Consider the following 18637-nt stretch of genomic DNA (forward strand, 5'->3'; position numbering starts at 1 on the left):
CAGGTAAAATCATGTTTTGCCGAGGAACTAGGTAAAGAGGGAAGCTACTTCACAGATAGGTGATGGTGAGATAGGAGTGTGTTCGCTTTGGCTTCTGTCAAGGGCTGGCATGTGGGTACTGCAAAGTAGGGGTCCACAGCTGTTTCATCTGTTCAGCCCTAAAAGCGCAGGTACAGGTTCTGCAGTGTCCAGAATGTACACCATGTGCTTAGTATCACTGCCACCTCTGTCAGGCCATGCCTTGGGGTATCTGTACCTTTCTGTCTGGCTTCACTCCCTGTCCCCCCAAAGCCAACGGCCCATAACTCGCGGTGCTGCTGGCCAAGGGATGAAATGCACTCAGTGCACCAAGTCTAAGCCCCAAGGGAAAGAGGCACAGGAAGAAGGGAGAGAAAAGGTTCAGCACAGCAAGTCATGAGGTAGGGCTGCTCCTCCAGGGCACCTTCTGGTGCATGGGCTGAACTTCACCGCTGTAGCGATGAGCTTCCAAAGGTGTTTGACTGCATCAGAGTACCAAATCCACATCCACGTATCTAGGCTGAACTGCCATGGTCTGATTTTCACAAATGGAGATTATCTGGGACTTTGGTTGCATCTCAACACATGCGAGTATTTTAAATACAAGGAGAAGTTCTCTCTTTCTGTGCTTTGCAAGTTGTTCACTCATGCTTCACCTTTTGTTTTATGCTTGAAACATCATTTGAGTAATAAGAGAATATATCAGCCGTTTCTCTAATCTTTAATGTGTTTTGAGTCATACTTTCTCCTGTTCTCATAAAAGCAATGCTGAAGGGACAAATCTGGCATACAACTGAGGTAAAGGATGTTTTACAGAATCACAAATCAACAGGTTTTCAGAGGTTTTTTTTTTAATTCTTCCCACTGAAATGCGTTCAAATACAAATAAGTACATCCTGACAGTACTCTCTAACTAAACACTGAAATATTACTGTATGGAAACGTCTAAGCCAGAAAGTAGCATTGACAGGAAACCAATAGAAACAAAAGAGCAGTGTTACTGAATGCCAACATGTAAAAAGGAAACACTCTGGTGAAATAAATGGGGATTGTGATACCGTCTCAGTTTTCCAAACTGCGCTGTGATAAGAAACAGAGAATAAAAGCTGTTGTGATGCATTAACCAATGTGATTATACCTCATAGCATAAAAATACAGAGAAGCCTCTATATTAGAAAATCGTTTGTTGAAATTCAGTTCTCCAGGATTCTGCTCCAGGGTGGCAACTCATTTTTGTCTCATTTTTAATACATACACTTTCTTCTGTTTTGGTACCATCTTTTTTTTTTTTTTTTTAACATGTTCATTGCATACACTGTAAGGAATTGTTTCTTTTAATGTGTATTGGGTTTTTTTTTTTTTTTTGGATTTAATACCACATGGAACGACCCTGGAAGGAAGCAGTATGCATGAGGAACGGCTGCACGGCAGCAGTGCACACTGGCGTTGGTCCGATGGGTGCTGTGGTCACAGAGCACTCAGATGAGTTAATTGGTTATATTCAGTTTGTGAAACAGATTCCTTGTGTGAGGTGCTTTGGCCGAGAACCACAACGGCCTGCCTTGTCAGTGTCAGAAACATAACCAAATAAACAATGCAGCAGATGTAAGTACTTCACCGCATCAAGTAAACATATATCCCTCTGTATGTCTGCAGGTGAGGTTGCCCACGAGGCTTTTTGGAAGGGCAGTTTGCAGTCACTTCAGAAACAAGGACCTGGAGCACACGTGCTGTGAGCTCTAAGGGGAAGGAGCTGGGCTGGGATGTGCTGGAGCAACTTTTGAAATTCCCACCTATATTTTCTCAGTAGCGCCCACATTTGCCACTGGAACTGAATCAAACCACAGAGAGCAATATGGGCTCGTTGCAGTAATGGACAAATTGACGTTGCCTGAGGACAGCACAAGCTCTGACTGCCCAGAAATTCAGGCAGCATCTCGCACGCGCTGTGAGAAGCTGAAGTGTGGATTTTTAAGCTGTGGCGCTTGGCAAACTTTGAAGCGGCTGAAAATTAGATTGATTGAGCATCAGAGACAAGAGCATTATTCTTATAAAACTCCTTCACTGCTCCCAATAAAAAGATTGTTGTAAGCGCAGAAATGTAAGTGCTTTGACAAGAAAAAGCAACAGCAAGGAGTAGACATTGGCTGACTTCTGTAAACCTGAAAAGAATTAATCTTGTGAAAATAGAAGCCAGGATCTCAGCTGTGGAATAAAAAGGCTCAGTTCCACTGCCTTCAACATAATTGTGCTGTCTGAGCTGTCTAGCACTGTGTCATATTCACAAGACGCTCTGGTACCATTGGCATGGATTCCTCCTTTTTCTAGCATGGGCAAAGGAACTGTGGTGGGAAGAGAAGCGCAAAGCAGAGAGGGGAGGAAAAAAAAAAACCATAAGGAAAGAAAGAAATGCAATGAAGTAGTCCAAGCAACCACAGTGTTAGCCACAGACCAAACGCATGTGCACAGGGTTGTCATGAATTTCATAGGAGCCACACTGCACAGTGTCTGCTTGAGGCAGGCCCACCCTCAGAGCAGCTTCCTCCGCGGGCAGTAGGAATGCAGGCTGCCCAGAAACTCCTCTATTGCCCCGGTTTCAGAGCAGGCACAGTCACAGCTGGAGTCCCAGGACATCAGCCTAGAGAGCCGTGCCTTGAACAGGGACAGCACCTGGAAGTGGGGAGTGGGCACAAGGGGTGAGGCCTGTTCAGAGACAGGGATGAGGCGGAAGCCGTGATGGTGACCACAAGGCTGCAAGCCTGCAGCGCACAGCGGAGGGTTTGCTTGAGAGGAACTGCAGTGTGTCTGTTGTCAGCCTGAGGAAAGCAAGGGAGCCAAGATTTGGAGCAAACACGCTCTCGCTGGCTGCTGAGGACCCATCAGAGGATCCGGTGTGGTCGAGCAGCCAAGGAGGACTGGGGCTGCAGCTTGCCGGCCATCTGTGCCTGCCAGCCTCGCGCCAAAGCTGCTCCCCGCAGGACCCTGCCCTGACACACACTCTCATTCTGGCAGGCAAGGGAGGGAGGCGAAGGAGGAGAGGTACAGAATGCTATCTTAAGGGGGATTTTTGGCGTTAACAAATTTCTGTGTTCCTGTAGGAGCTGTGACTGACTGCACCAAACTCCTCTTGCAGACAAAATCCGAAGAGCTGAAGAATATAATATAAAAAATGCACGTGTTATGCAGAGCCACACTCATGTTATCACTCTCCTACCTGCAGCACATCCTGTGTGCCACTGACTTCATTTTAGCTATATTAGACAGGGGACATATTTTAAAGAAACACCCACTCTCCGAGAAGCATCAGTTCATACGGTTACATACACTCTGCATTAAATATTGAACCTCTCGTCCACAGAATTCAATGCCTGAGTAAAGGCAAATTCGTATCCGAACAAAAACCTCTTGCATATTTACCTAACAATTCTCCATGAAATATTCATGTGCTTAACTACTGACACAGTAAAACTTCACACCAGCTTTCCTAATGTGTATGCCTGCACGCAGTGCAGCAAGGCAGCTGGCATCTACATGCATTTTTACTCCTTGAGTATAACATCCTGTACACATTCCTTAAGGCATGTGGTTATTTACACACACCCTTGTCTCTGCCGGAAACATCTGATAGAAAACAGAGGTGGAGAAAGAGGACTGGGTGAAGGGCGCCCAGCATCCCACTGGCTCCCAGCTGTGACACACAGCGCGTGCGGTTGGTTGTATTTCTGACAGGCCTTCAGATGCAGGGAATCTCTCTCAGAATGTCCCCACGCTGTCAGGAGCACAGCCTGATCACAGGGACTGCATTTCCCTCGCTCAGAGGGACCTCCTGGCCACTTGAGTGGGAATCCGAGGAAATGCCTCAGGCGTCCCCACCTGCGGGCAGCGGTGCTGTGCCCACATGGAGTTGCTTGTAGCCATATTTGCCGTGCCAGAGGCAGGCCAGGGGACACGGTCAGATCGTTTTGTAGATTGTTTTTTTTAATGAAATTGAATTGAGTGAAGCATTATCTTCACCAAAAAAACAGATTCCGTTGGAGTTATCAAACATCACTCAGCTGCAAACAAAGTTCTGTTCTTTCTCTGTGCTTATTTGCTCTTTTCATGTCCTTAGCATTAATTTCCCCCAGGTTTCCTACACCCACGTACTGTCTGATGAGGAGATTCATTCATTGGGCCCCTGCCACATAGTCCTCTGACTGCCTAGTGACAACAGACACAATTAGCCTGAATGGGGGGAACAGCCAAAGATAATCCAGTGAAATGACAGCTGCAAACATCCCGTTTGATACCCTCCAGTGTGTGCTAATGACTCTTTTCAGCACATGCCAGTGAGACACATTGCGAACATGACTGAGGAGTGGAAAGGAATGAGAGCTGAAGAAAGTAACACAGCATTTTTTATCAACAGACAAATGCACAAAGAATCATTATAGATAATCCCTTGCTTATGCATGAGTTTATACATGACATTCACAAGCAGAAGGAGAACGTGGTCCATTTCTGCCCTCAATTACATGGTGCAACGGCCAGGCAATTCAAGGGTAGTGGTATCTTGTGAAGGAGAGAAGACTGAGAGTGGATCTTACAAGGTTAATGAATATCTGAACTGTGGGTGTCAAATGGATGGGGCTCTTTCCAGTGGTGCCCAGCAACAGGACAAGGAGCAATGGGCACCAAGTGGAACACAGGAGGTGTTCCATCCAAACCTGAGGAAAATCTTCTTCACTTTGAGGGTGACAGAGCACTGGAACAGGCTGCCCAGAGTGGCTGTGGTGTCTCCTTCTCTGGAGATATTCAAAACCTATCTGGATGCTTTCTTGCATAATCTACCCTAGGGAACCCCTTTAACAGGGTGTTGGACCGCGTCATCTCCCGAGGTCCCTTCCAACCGCTGTGATTCTGTGATCTGTGTTAGTGACGGCTCCTTGGACCCTCCATACATTATAATTACAGGAGTTGAGGAAAAGTTATCAAACATGTATGAGCACAGCTTACACTTGAAGAGCTTACACTGTGAAGAGGTTTACACATGCTGATACCTCTTTGTTGTTCTAGCTTTACGCCTAATAACTATGTCTAATAAAATCCATCTCGTAATTATGCTATTATTACTAACAAAGCCAACACAAAGCTCTTAGCATTTTGCCAAAGAAACATTATTTTTTGAGTTTCACACTTCTTGGAGCTCTTACCTTAGTCTAGTGAATCATGTCTTTCATCTCAGCCTTCAGAGGATGCGCCAGAGCAGAAAAAACTGTAACTTATCTGTACTGAAAAGCCATTGAAGCGACTCAGGCCTCTTCGGAGATCCACCCATTCAGCTACTGGTGGTAGCCTTAAGAAAGGGAACAGATTTCTGGGTCTAAAAACATTCTGCATCTTGGAATACACTTAAACAGAGGTGTTCATTGTCAGGTAGGACATGTTCTGTTATTTTAAAATTAATTGACAATGTTTTTGCTTATCATCACTGGTAATTATGAGATGTGAAACTGTAATTCCACAAGTCAAAACTATGCAGAGGGAGAAAAAGGTGCACAAATAGACACGGGCAGCAAGCAAAGAACAAGGCAGACCATTAAGGGCACAGCTCAAAGCTGAAATCTTTTTATGTGCTGAGGAAAAAGAAAGTTGTTAGTGGCACGGCAGTGCTTTTCTGTTTGCTGTATATATCCTTTCCTGTATGTATATTGGCCTACAGATTTACTTCGAAGCTTGCACAGTCTTTAAGTATTAATTTCCTTGCTTTTAAGTCTTTGTCTTGTAAACGCTGCCATGGATAATTACCTGTAGTCACTTTACAGCTTTGGTTTTGGGAAAGATATCTCTTTTCTACACCTCCTGGTACCTGAGACGTACTTTTCAGATTTTACCATTCCGATAGGTAGATAAAATAATAAAATAAATAATTGCAGGTACCAAGGTCACAAGATAACTAAAAAGGAGTAAAGGTGGCAGTGGCTGGAACTGGCTATTGACATCCCATTGTAATTACACTTGGCAGCACTATACTAAAGGCAGCAAGAATGCACTGTCTGCACAGAGTATGTGCTGTCAATGCACTCACAGAGGCAGGGGCACCGCAGTACTGGCACCTGCATGCCAGCAGCACCCCAGCCAGCTTGCTGGTTTGCTCACAGACAGCATGGAGCAAGGACAGGCAGTGCTGTGCAAGGCATGTTCTACTTCCCCTCTGCTCTGCCCCAGAGGTGAAAGCCCAGTTCTCAATCAAGGGCAATGCTTTCTGTGCTGTTTCTCGCCTTGCATACAACATGATTTGTCATCAAAAGCCTGTCTGTCTATTGGTATCTCTAAAACAACTACCACCTTGTACAATACCTTAGCAGTGCACATGGACGTAAGTGATTACTGGATTACAATATTTTCATTTATGTTACTATTTCTATAGGTAGCTTGAAATGAGCAATATGTACTTGCTCTCCTTCTTCTGAAAAGGCTTGTTAGATTTTTTTTTCCATTTCCCGTTTACCTGCTTCTCCTGAGCTTCTTCCTTTTTTTTTTCCTCCTGTGCCTGAATCTCCTTCATGTGTCCCTAAAAGAGATGAGAACAAAAAAGTCTGAACCTTTTACAAGAACATTTTTTAAAACTTTTTTAAAGAAAATGATTATTCTGTCTAAAAGAATGTGAATTGCACCTGCTGCTTAACTCACAAAGGATACCTATCTATTTTAATTTGTAGTAAAACACAGGATTGGGTGAGGCTAAATAGGTATGTGAGCTCCTTTGTTGTCTGAGCTCACACTGCCTAGGGCTTGGTTCCATCAGCTACTAAACAGAGCTGGTGACAAGATCAAACAAATACCCGAGTATAGTTGGGTCTATTTAAAATAATGATTAGAAGACAGAAACTGAGAAAACCATGAGTTTTCATGCTGTGACAAGTGAGACACGAGAGCCACTGTTGGAGGAACAGTACTCAGATCAGGGGAAGAGGAGCAAAGAGTTTGGCCATACGACTTAATAATCCTCCAAAACTTGCTGGGATTCTTAACATCCCTTCCAGCTTCACCAGATAAGCAGGTATCGTGCATGTTGATACTGACAGCTGAATAACAACCAAAGCTACCAGCCTTTGTGGGTAAGCACTCACTCCTCTTGCAAGGAGAGGTGGGAGTTGGGCTTGTGGTGGAGAAAAGCAGAAACGTAAAACAGAGGCAACTGTATAAATGTACTTGTGTTATATTTTTCTTCTTCACTTTGTTACGTTCTTAATGCATGTGGCATTCAGGGACAATTCCATTTTTAACAAAGGCTATTGATGTCCCATTGTAATTACATAAGGGGAATATCAGGTTTCCATTCATTGATATAAAACCATGATAAGGGTCTCTATCTTCTTTATCATACACAGCAAAGCACTATTCTCTTTGTAATCACAACAGATGGAGAAGGATTTTAGGGATCCAGAGCTTTCAGTCTGATAGAATTCTGCTCCACAAACAAGGTAAGGCACCACATGCCACTCTGCCCAGAGGCCAGCAGCTTGCACACACTTCTAGCCGGCAGCACATTGGCAAACGCTGCTTAGTGCTTTTAGGTAAAAAGGGCATAGTATAAATTTGTGAAGAGCAGGAGCCAAACTACTCTCAGAATACCAGGGATGGGCAGGAGGAGTGGTCCATAGATTTCCATCCACTCAGCAGTGCTGCAAACACGAGCAGCATTGCACCCTCTCATCTCCATCTGGTTCCAGGGTGCGTTGGAGCACTGTCGAGGCAGTCCGACATTATCTCCTCCTCTAAGCACCTCACATCTAACAGGGCGACTTGCAAAGCGCTGAGCAGCCACAGCTCCCACTGAGATCACCGAGGGTTGTAGCAGCTTAGCATGTGTGAAAGATTGGGGGATTTTCATTTCCACATTTAAATACCATCGTTGGTGTCTGATTTCAGGTATCCGACTCTGACAGTGGGGCCGGAGCAAATGAGTATCTCCACTCTGACTAATAGCTCCTGGGAAGCTGAGCATATAAAAACATAGCCGTGGGCCTGAAGGCTTCTTTCAGGAGAACTCGTTTCACATTAAGAAAATTGGAAGAGAGCGACATGTATTTTAATTTAAATATCTCCTAATGTATTTACTCAAACAAAATACCAGTCATTTCTAATACAGGACCATGTGTGCAGAATGCATAATGGAGTGCACTGGAGCTTTCTCTAGCACATCTTTTCATATCCTCACTTCTGCTTCTGATTAGGTTGGAAGCACAGTGCTGGGATGGAGTAATGAACATCTACCCAGTGATTTCTGTGAGAGGAAATTGAACCACCAGCTCCTTGGCCATTATTCCTGCAAATTTCCCAAGCTGTAAATGCATCAAATGGTAACAGAAAAACAGGAGTACTGTTAAGAAAAAGGCCCTCTTTTTAAGGTGTATCTACGGGCTTTATGGAAAACAAAAACAAAACAAGAAACCAATTTAGCCTGTTTCCAGAAAGCCTGTAAGAACAGATTCTGACTCATTTGTTAGTGAGATACAAGGTGCTTGGGAATACAAGGTCATAAGGCCTCAAAAAGACACCGGCTTCAGAAAAAGCCACACATTTGCCACCCAAACTTCAGGCATTTTCTAAACTGCTCGACACCCAAAACAGCTCAGTATTTTTATCAAATGTTTGGAAGCAGAGAGAGACGATGTTGCTAGCGAGGAGCATTACCCTGACAAATCCACAACTAGACACTGAAGTACCATCCTCCCAGCACATAATATAGGACTTTGTTTCACTTCCCCAATATTAGCATTAATACCTTTAAGAGTTTATAGGATTTATTATGAAAAAACAGAAACAGTGAATGACCAACTTTGTGATCTTGACAGCCAAAAATTCATAATCTGATATAATATGCACGAATGAGGAAAACGGTGAGAACTTTAATTCTTACGTGTTTATAAATTGTCTGACATACGTGACATCAAAACCCTCAGCAGTAGCAAAAAGCAAGGCGCCTGTGTGCACTGAGTAATACAAGTGTAACGTTCAATTCTATTTTTTCCCTTTGACTGCCAATTTTATGGCACTTCATTTAAACCCGAATCTCCAAAGAATCAGTTCAAATTAGCTGTATAATTTTCCCCAATGAATCTGCTTTAAAATAAATTGAATTAGAACGTAAGACTTAGTAAATGAGAATAAAATTCAAGTGGACTTTTCTGAAGGGAAACCTCTTTTAATCAGAAGACAAATAAAGCTCAGGTGCGATAACATATGACAGCTCTAAAAATAGTTTGTCCTTGCTGGTGGTTTAACATTGGACAAACCACGCTTTGTATAGTTGCGATGTCTAAGGATTTCCTGCCATGTTTCTGGTAATGTAAGTTGTTCTATAAGATGGTGTTCTACAGCAGACATCAGAAACCCCCTTTTTAAAATAAAGAACTGCCACTGCATCAAATCTTAATGATCCCACAGAGGACCGGCCTGGAAGGAAAGGCACACAAATGCCTACGTGCCGCGGCGGTTGTCAGAAGAAAGCCAAGGATGCTCACCTAAGGTGATTACCAGATTTTAACCAATGACTAGACATTCCGCAGAACATCGAGCCCAGATGTCAACAGCTCTTCTGAGTCCTATCCCCATCATTAATTTTCACTACATCTCCTTGGCAATTCATTTAGCTTCCATTTACAGCGTTGAATAGCAAATGCGGAGAAAGTGCTAAGTTTAATTATCATATCACATGCGCATAAAAATCACTTTGCCTTCTACTTATACGCAGCTGTGCTCAAGGTGGAAATCTGGCATTGAGATAATATTAATTCCAGCCACAGCTTCAAGTGGCCCCAGTGTCAGGTGTCCACAGTACCGCCCCCGGTTTGTACAGTCGGGGATGGGATGTGTTCCTGCAGCACCTTGCCCACTGCAGTCTTCACAAAGCCAACACAACAGCCATCCACAGGAGGGGGCTTCTCCTGCCCCATCACGGTGACTTCTGTTGGAGTGCTGGCCTTCTCATTAAGTACGGAAGGTGGCAGCTACATCCCATATGTCACCAGTATCTGTATCAGGACAGACTGTACAACACCTCCAATGTAAATCATGGACATTTTTTTTTAATATATATTCAAAAAGAAAAAAGAAAAGAAAACAAAAAACCATAACCACCCAACCCATCAAGGCAGCATGGGTCAGCAGCTCCCTGGGGACCATGAGGGCTTTCTGCAGGGAGACGGGAGCCAAGAGATGGGGGTCAGGCCAAGACACGGCCACGGTTAGACCTGGTCTGTCAGGGCCCGTTGCTGACAGGGCTGGGCTGTGGGGAGCAGGAGCCCAGCTCTGCTGGGGCCTCACTGGGGCAGCGGCCAATGGCCCTGGGCTGATGTGGGGTCCTGGGCTGCGAGCAGGTCAGGAGAGGCTTGGCAGAAGCAGTAAGGCCCTCAGGGCTATGACACAGTTTTTAATATTCTTCTGTTTTACAGTTTATAACACAGACAGATGCTACACCGAAGAGCAAAAATTCCCCCATTTTACCAAGCAGCCTTCATCAATATTATTTCAGGCTTCTGCTTGAAAAGATATATTGCTAATATCCATATGGGCAACGACAAGCCCAAGACGCCCACCAAAGCACAAACTACAGGAGTACAAACATACCTTTGATTTTCCATAGATGCAGCCAGAGAAGTCATAATTCAGGACACCTCGTTATTCACTTAATTATTCATTTTGTTTATTTACAGTACAGATATTACACATAATATGGTGTAAATCCCCAGCATCCTCAAACACCAGATGCTGTTTTTTCTCTGCAGTCCCAAAAGGAAAAACCAAAGCATCACTGTGAGAATTAACAAAAAAGCCCAATTAAATTCTTTGCCAGAATGTTAATTTCCCAAAGATAAAAGCTGCAAATTAATAATAAGCTTCTGGTCACCTCCCTTATCAATTTTGCTCACATTAGGAATTACAGTCATCCACGTCTAAAATGGAAGATATCAGGTAAGCAAGCAGATTTTTTAAAATTTATTTTGAAACTGCAAATATATGTAATGCCTCACCATTTTCTCATCTCCAATACAGATCATCAGGAAGAGCTGCTAAGGACGTGGATCAGTTGAATGAGAAGGTAAGCACAAATGGTGGTACAGATGCACGAGAGACAAAAAGTCTTCACCTAGGACACAGAGAACTGCACAGGGGCTGGACAGGTCTCAGAGGTCGCTCTCTCGTCTCCCTGCCTCATGGCTGCACTGACTGTACCTGAGCTCTTCCTTGCAGGTATATATTCATCCTGCTCTTAGACACCCCCTCTTGATGGGCATTTGACCACGGCTCCAAACAACAGATCCCTGACAGTATCTGATTACTGAAGAGTTTTTCCTGCTTTAAAGTAAACCTCACTTGCTATAGTTCTATCATATTAGTTTTTGTACTTTCAGTGGATGGGAAGAAAAGTGGTAATATCTGCAATTCCTGTGTTCATTTGAATACCGTTACCACATCCTTCCTCACTTTTCATTCCTCAGTGAACAATCCCAGTTTATTATTCAGTTGTTCTGCAAAGATTGAGTTCTCCACAATACTCACAGTTCTCGGGCCTCTTGCTAAAGGATCTCCGTCTTCAGGCGGTGGTTGCAATCAGATGTATTGACAAATGCCCATTTACCACTTTCCAGAGTGTGTATATTCAAGCTTGGGAAGGAACACACAAGAAAAAAATAACATAACTGAGCCTAGAAGAGCTTCCTTGTTAGAAAATCTAATTCTACCATATTGCTCGGCGTGGAGCTGCTGGAGGCCAGAAAGCTCAGTGGTCATTTTCTGCCTACCCTGACTTTTAAAGCAAGCTTAAGATGACCCCCCACAACAATGAGTGGTGTCTGAGACAAGGGTGATATCATCCACACAAATACTAAAGGCTGTTTTCCCACGTAGGGCCACAGAAATTGGCTGGAGACGCAGCCAGCTCTGGACCCAGCTGCTCCCTGACGTTTCCCCAGTGCCAGGAAAGCCCTAGCAGTGTATGTTGAGTGGACAGAAGGCTTCACGCTGCCACTCCATGCTCATAGCAAACATTAAATTTTTCAGGCCCCCAAAAAATCAGGCATCTGCCAATTAGATTTTCATTCAATTTGGAGAGATTATTATTACACGCACATTTCTTAAAAGGTTTTGAGAGGGCACTGCTCTTTTTTTTCTATCAGAGTCCCACAGGCAGACTCACATTAAACACTTCTAGTTCATGCGTGGGACCAAATCAGTGCTTTCATTATCAAGGAGCAACACATCTTAGGTTGCAACCAGACGGCTCTTGAGCAATTATGCACATACATTAACTGGCACAAGGAGGTGAAACATCAAACATAGCTTGCTAACCCGCTGTTGCCCATGTGATTTCCCTGGTCATACCAGAGACTGCTTCACAGAGTTGAAATATTTAGATTTTCTGTTGATTAATTCAGAAAGGGGTTTTGCAAAACATGCGAAAAGTGCAGCATTCGAATAACTAGAGATAAGTAAAATTGGTCAGAAAACAGTGGAGTAGGAGGTTATCTCAGCAGGAAGAAGGACGGATGGAATATGCGGCCGTTTCTTAGAGGTAGAGACTCCTTACAGATGTGTTTGTGGAGTACTTTGATAATGGAATCCTGTGTGAGGATAGATGCTGCTGCAGTAACCATTCAGGAGGTAGTGACCATGAGAACTGAAAGGAAATAAAAGCTTTTATAGTGAATCGCATGCAGTTTACAGCACAAATGCCTTAAAAGTCATAAAAATACAAAGTTGAAGATAACCCTACCCCTATCTTGCTGGAAAGTGAATAAAACACATTTTATATTATACAGTACCAGCGTAACTATAGTTAGATTAACTGTTATGCTCTGAAAAGTGACTATAAAATGATACTGCAGTTTCTTGTTTATTGGGCACCAATGATTTTTTGATCAAATATATTTTGTAAGTAAAAAAAAACGTTTTGTGTAGCTGCCAAACTTCCAAGAAATGTAATTAGATTACTGTTTTCATGCTCCATCATCAGAATTCAAGATTATGCAGAGAAAATAAAAGCTTTGCTGACACCTCTGATTCCACTGGCTACAGGTGAGATATTAAAAACGTGCAGGGTATTTCTCTGCAGTGGAGCACAACACAGAGACCTCCACAGTCAGAATAGATGAACTAGCCAGATATTGAAAGCAGCTTAGCTTCAGCTACTTTTCACTGACATAAATTATCTCCTGCGTTGCTGCATACACTGTGCCAGGCCCCAAGGTATTCGGCAACATGTGGAATGTAACCTCAGTGAAGCGTGCTGCTTATTTTCAGAGACACTTCTGAAAATCCCTTCTCTGATCCCCTCACATTCATATTGTCTTTGAATCATGTGAAATGGATTACAAAAAACCATACACAATGTCATCTACCTGGACTTCAGTAAGGCTTTAGACACGGTGGTGACAGAACAAGGGGAAACAGCTTCAAAATAAAGCAGAGGAGATTAAGACTGGATATAAGGAAGAAGTTCTGCTGTTGGTTTTTTGTTTGTTTGTTTTTTATAATGAGGGCAGTAAAGCAGTGGCACAGGTTGCCCAGAGAAGTGGCAGTGCCCCATCCCTGGAGACGGTCAAGGTCAGGCTGGATGGGGCTCTGAGCAACCTGATGGAGCTGTAGGTGTCCCTGTGCATTGCAGGGGAGTTGGACTAGATGACATTTAAGGGTCCCTGCCAACTCAAATGATGCTATTACAGCCACACCCATGAAATAAAAATGTATTAAAGAAATACTAATTTAACTCACTTTGTATGAAAGCCGTACTTCCATTTGTTTGTGTATTTCCCCCAATTATTTAAATGCATTTCTAGTGTCATTTTCCAAGGTCTGCTCAGTCCCATTCTCATGCTCTGGTCAGTCTGACAGAACACTGCAGTCTTGGCTTCATTTGCTTCTGGACCTGTTCCAGTTCTGTTGTTCAAAACAGTGTCCTTTCTAAGTCCCCATCAGCACTTCTGCTAGACAGTCAGCAAGACTGTTTAAAGATGGTAAGCTATCTTTTTTGTGTATAACAACTTCATTAACAGAAGTCTAAATTTTGTTATATTTAAACTAAATTCATGCTGTTGCAAAGTAAATGGAAAAGGAAGCGGGGAGGAATTTGAAGTTGTTCATTTGTAGCAGGAAGATACAGTCTCTGGAAGAAAATCAAAATACAATCTGCTTAACTTGGCTTCAGATTCTCCTTCAGGAGAATTTTTAGGTAGACTTCCCAGGGAAATACATTCAAAGGGTCCTTGTATTAACAGAGATTTTATCTCCTGGAAATCTCCACTTTTTCATGTAATAACAGGTTGTCACGTCTACAACCATTGTGTAACAGAAAGAGTGAAGAAAACCTCTATAGTGAGAGATGGAAGATAGGCACTTCAATTATTGTCACCCACTTTGGAAGGAGTAATACTTCCTGGAATCCGAGATACTCTGCAGAGGCTCTCAGAGAAGTCCACAGCTTTAAATGCAGACAAAGTCACAGAAAAATAACCATGCCTGTGATCTTCATTTGCTCATCTTTACACCATTTGAGAAATATAAATGGATGTTCAAAACAGTATAAATTACATTTACACTCATTCTAAAGAGCCTTTGCAGAGTGAGAATGACATAAAAGGCCTAAATATAAATAAGAACTGCAGACTGTGTGAGAGATAATACAATACTCGGGCAATAAGGAATCGAAGGATGGCACTGTACGTGTCAATCAACACGTTCGTAAAAATCAGGTCTTGTTAAATAAACTTGATACAATTCTCACGTGAAATTACAAGTCGTGTGTCAATGCAGTTCTGCTATGACAGCCTCTGTGAGGCACCGGACTCAGTATTAAACAACATTTGGATTTTGAAATTACTTTATAAAAGCAACACAACATATTCTAAAGGGATTCAAGTGCCTCAAAAAGCTCATTTATGAGGAATCTTGATTGAATATGTGTGCAATCATTTTCTGCATTCTGCACTTCTGGTTTCTGGAAAACTAGTTCTGTGATCTTCATTAATATCTCATTCTTTAATGACTGTGTTAGTTCATGAGCTAGTCATGTTTTTTAACCCCCATTCAAGCACTCAATGCAATACACAAACCACAGCAGGCACATCTTGGTGAGATACAGGAAAAAAAAGTATTTTTTTTCAGTCTAACTAAATAGAGGTTTTGAAGTAAAAACTAACCAAAGGATTTGTTCTTCCCTTCTTCTACACGCAAGTATATCTTTGAATCTTCCCAACTTTGATGCAGCAGCCCTTGTCAAGAGCTACAGCTCTGCTGAAAGTGCTAGAGAAGTCATTTAAAAGCCAGCAGGCGTAAGTGAGAGCAAAGTTGCTACTGAGGAATTTCCTCACTCGGCATAAGACTGCGGCACACTATTAATTAGCAGTTAAGATCTAATCTCATTTGCACGCTCCCTAGCTAAAAGAGCTGTATGAGAACAGCAAATCTATACAGAAGATCATACACACACTACTGAAGCCTTTGACTATTATGGCAGCTTAAATTTTGTTTCTTCAACAACGACTGGAAGGGCCCAATCCCTTCTAGCATTTATCTGTTTTAGCAGTTCCTGTAGAAGCAGCTGTCTCTGAGACAGGCAGCCTGCCCTCCAGCCTTCTCCACCCAGTGCCCCTGGATGCTGGGGCAGTGCGAGGGCACTGAGCAGGGCAGCATCCTCAACAGCGTGCTCTTCCCCATTGGCACAGCTGGAAACAGGCTACAGAACTAGACAGACCGTGGACCTGACCCTACAGTGCATTTCTTATCCAGCGGGACTGAGCTGCCTGATTTCTTTATGTCCTTTGGCCTATGTACACCATATCTAAGGTTTTTCTTTTAGTTCCATACTGAAGCTAGAGAACTGCCACAGCAAGCTGCAATAATGAATCACTGCAGTGGAGAACCAGCACCTAATAAGTTTCAGTATTAATAGATTTTTTTTTTAAATAAATCCATATGACTCACTTTTCTTAAGCTCCAGTAAATTTAGGTGATTTGCTAAGTTTAGAAACCTACAGCTGTTCTCATGGGTTGCCATGAATGGAGAAAAAATCTCTCCAAGAAGCAGTCTCTGCCTGATCACACAATACACCCAGGCTGTGGCCCTGCATCAAAACGGCCTGGCAAGGCTGCAGAGGGTGCTGTGAGGGCTCTCAGCAGGTGCTGAGCGCAGCTTCAGCCTCAGAGCAGCACCACTGTGTCAGCACGGCAGAGTTCAGGAGCCGAGTCACACACCCAGGCAGCAACCTGCACAATATTGCCCTGCAGAGTACAAATGCACCAGTCGTCAAGGACCAGCCCAAGGATCTCTGCACCACAGCTCATGTTCTCATTGAGGTCTGGGAGCAAGGCTGTCGCTGTACGGAGTGATAGATTCTGGAAGCCAACAGTTAGCTGCCTCAGTAGTTTTGCAGATTGCAAAAGAGTCACCTTCCTATTCACACGCAGGTGCTTAAATAAGTAAAAAAATATCACTTTCCTTTTTATTTGTTATTGTTACATATATATTATTTCCAAGTTACAAATATATTTTGTGATGTAAAGTTACATGATGTATGAATGAAGATAATGGAAAAAAATGAACTCTAACTGGTTCCTCATGCCATTTCTGAATTAGCTGTACTTCCATTTCACTACTGAATTGTCAAGTTATTGTTATGAAAGCTACAGAACATAAAAAGGGAAATATCATTATGCCACTATATAAAGACACAGTTATTTCCTCTATTTCAGTAGTCAGTGGAGCTCCGATCATCTGAAAAAGATTATGGAAGGACTGAAGAAATACAAAGAAAAGAGCAAGTGTGATTCAAGATGAAATCACCTGTATAATAAAGGATGTAATAGCAATGAGTTGTAAACCTCTTATTGCTGGACACACAGCATGCTGGAGAAGCATCATTCTCTGCGTGCCTCTTGCTGTATGGTTAATCATCGCTACTGCCAACTGAGGCTGAGAATTGAGACAGGTGGATATCAGGTCCATCCTGTACAACAGATACAACCTTCTGGCACTCAGCTTAACCTTCAGGGTTCTGTTTTCCATCTTTAGGTGGTGAAATCCTTAGGCTCTGTCCAGATGGGGCTTCTGTGCACCATCACCTGCACTGTCCTGCAGCTGTCCCAGTAGGTCTGACTTTGGGGCAGTATTAACATTTCCAGTAAATGCTGTTCATCTTCATAAGCTAACCACCATGGAAGCCTTCCCTCTCACTCCCCCAACTCAGTTAATTAAGCCAGGTGAAGAGTACCTCAGAGAACAGACGGTTTTAAACATGCTGCTTATACATTTGCTAGTTTATCAGGTGGTGACTGATCCTCCAAGTGGGGACTTAAAAAAAAAAAATCTACAATACTTGGAGGTCTTTCTACAGGGCTGCTCTATTTGGGCACACCATATCAGTTCTGGAATAGTGCTTGCCTCTTCCTAAACAACACTATCAAAATACAGAATTTCAAGTTCTTCATCTGAAGCCTTCTGAGACAGCTAAATGTATCCGTGTGCTGCTTCCCCAACAGAGTGGGTGAGCAGAACTCCAACTGACGTGTTATTTGTATTCTTTTAACACTAGAATTTCATGTTACTAACTCTCAAAATTGTCCTCTGCCAGGAAATATGTGGCACTTACAAAATTAGTACAATGTTTGACTATGACATGATTCCATAGCATCTGTTACATCTCAATATGTCACTGAATATTTCACAATTATTTAACATCTATCACAGCTCTCTACTCCAAGAAAGACTAAGTATTTCAAAGTTCTCTCTTCTGTAGCATAAATGTTCTGCAGCTACTGAGGTTTTCTCAGTGCACTTACCTTAGGTCTTCTAAGGAGGCAGCTCATCCCAAGAGGTACTGCTCCAGGTGTCTTACTTTTCAAAGCTAGTTTGTAAGGCAGATTTATCTATGCTCTTTAAAGTGTTCTTGTATTTAGTAAAACCAATAGTTTTTTTTTTAAAAAAAGCAATCACCTGACATTAAATCATCCTAACTTGGAATGTCTCTAACAGAATTAGGTAACTAAACACAAACTTGACTGGACGTTTTGCAGTGCACATAGGAGTACTCCTCCTTACTGTCAGTGAGATTTCATCTGACTGAAGCTGAGATTCTCACCGAAGCACAGACAGCAAAGAATTTTAAAGACCAAACCCTTTCTGGCTAACCCTACATAGCAAATACCTCAGTGACAAAGCAGCTGTTCAGTATTTTGATGGCATTGGTGTTGAAGCTCTAACAAAAAGAAATTTGTGGGGTTTTCTATGAACTGGAATCAATCTGACTCACTAGATGAGGTATTCTCAGCATATACTGCATTCAAAGTTGTTGAATAGAAACTGCCTCAGAACCGTTCTTCCTGTCCAGAGATGCACGTGCCCCGGGGAATCCCATGCCACCCTTCTGTCTGTCCCAGTCAGATGACAGCAGCATGTCACTGCCCTGCCTCCTTAACTGCTCACATTGAAAAGAAGTTTTATTTCTGATTCTGCACATTTCTATCCGACTCCACGATGCTGGTTGCTCAACAGATCCCAAACTGAGTATGAACTACATCCAAAAGTTCATGGCTTGGACAGAAGAAGGACTGGAGCCACTGAAAACAGCTCTAAGAGGAC

The 18637-nt window shown here is 42.9% G+C and overlaps 1 protein-coding gene across 16 annotated transcripts in view; it reads right to left on the reverse strand.

Annotated features, from left to right (window-relative positions):
- The window catches only part of EFCAB11 (EF-hand calcium binding domain 11), a 97613-nt gene that overhangs the window by 20514 nt on the left and 58462 nt on the right, over window positions 1–18637 (reverse strand). For 12 of the 16 annotated variants that reach the window (XR_005860287.2, XR_006939457.1, XR_005860290.2 and 9 more), the window contains 4 exons: window positions 12593–12682; window positions 11566–11670; window positions 6509–6571; window positions 5211–5353 (listed from right to left, as the gene is read on the reverse strand). The gene's annotated coding sequence lies outside the window, so the exon portion shown is untranslated. Of the gene's footprint in view, window positions 1–5210; window positions 5354–6508; window positions 6572–10632; window positions 10817–11565; window positions 11671–12592; window positions 12683–18637 lie in introns of all 16 variants that reach the window. The other 4 variants (XR_005860296.2, XR_005860292.2, XR_005860291.2 and 1 more) reach the window with 3 other exon arrangements.

The sequence above is a fragment of the Gallus gallus genome, chromosome 5 (genome assembly GCF_016699485.2).
Source record: "Gallus gallus isolate bGalGal1 chromosome 5, bGalGal1.mat.broiler.GRCg7b, whole genome shotgun sequence".
Classification (NCBI taxonomy): Eukaryota; Metazoa; Chordata; class Aves; order Galliformes; family Phasianidae; genus Gallus; species Gallus gallus.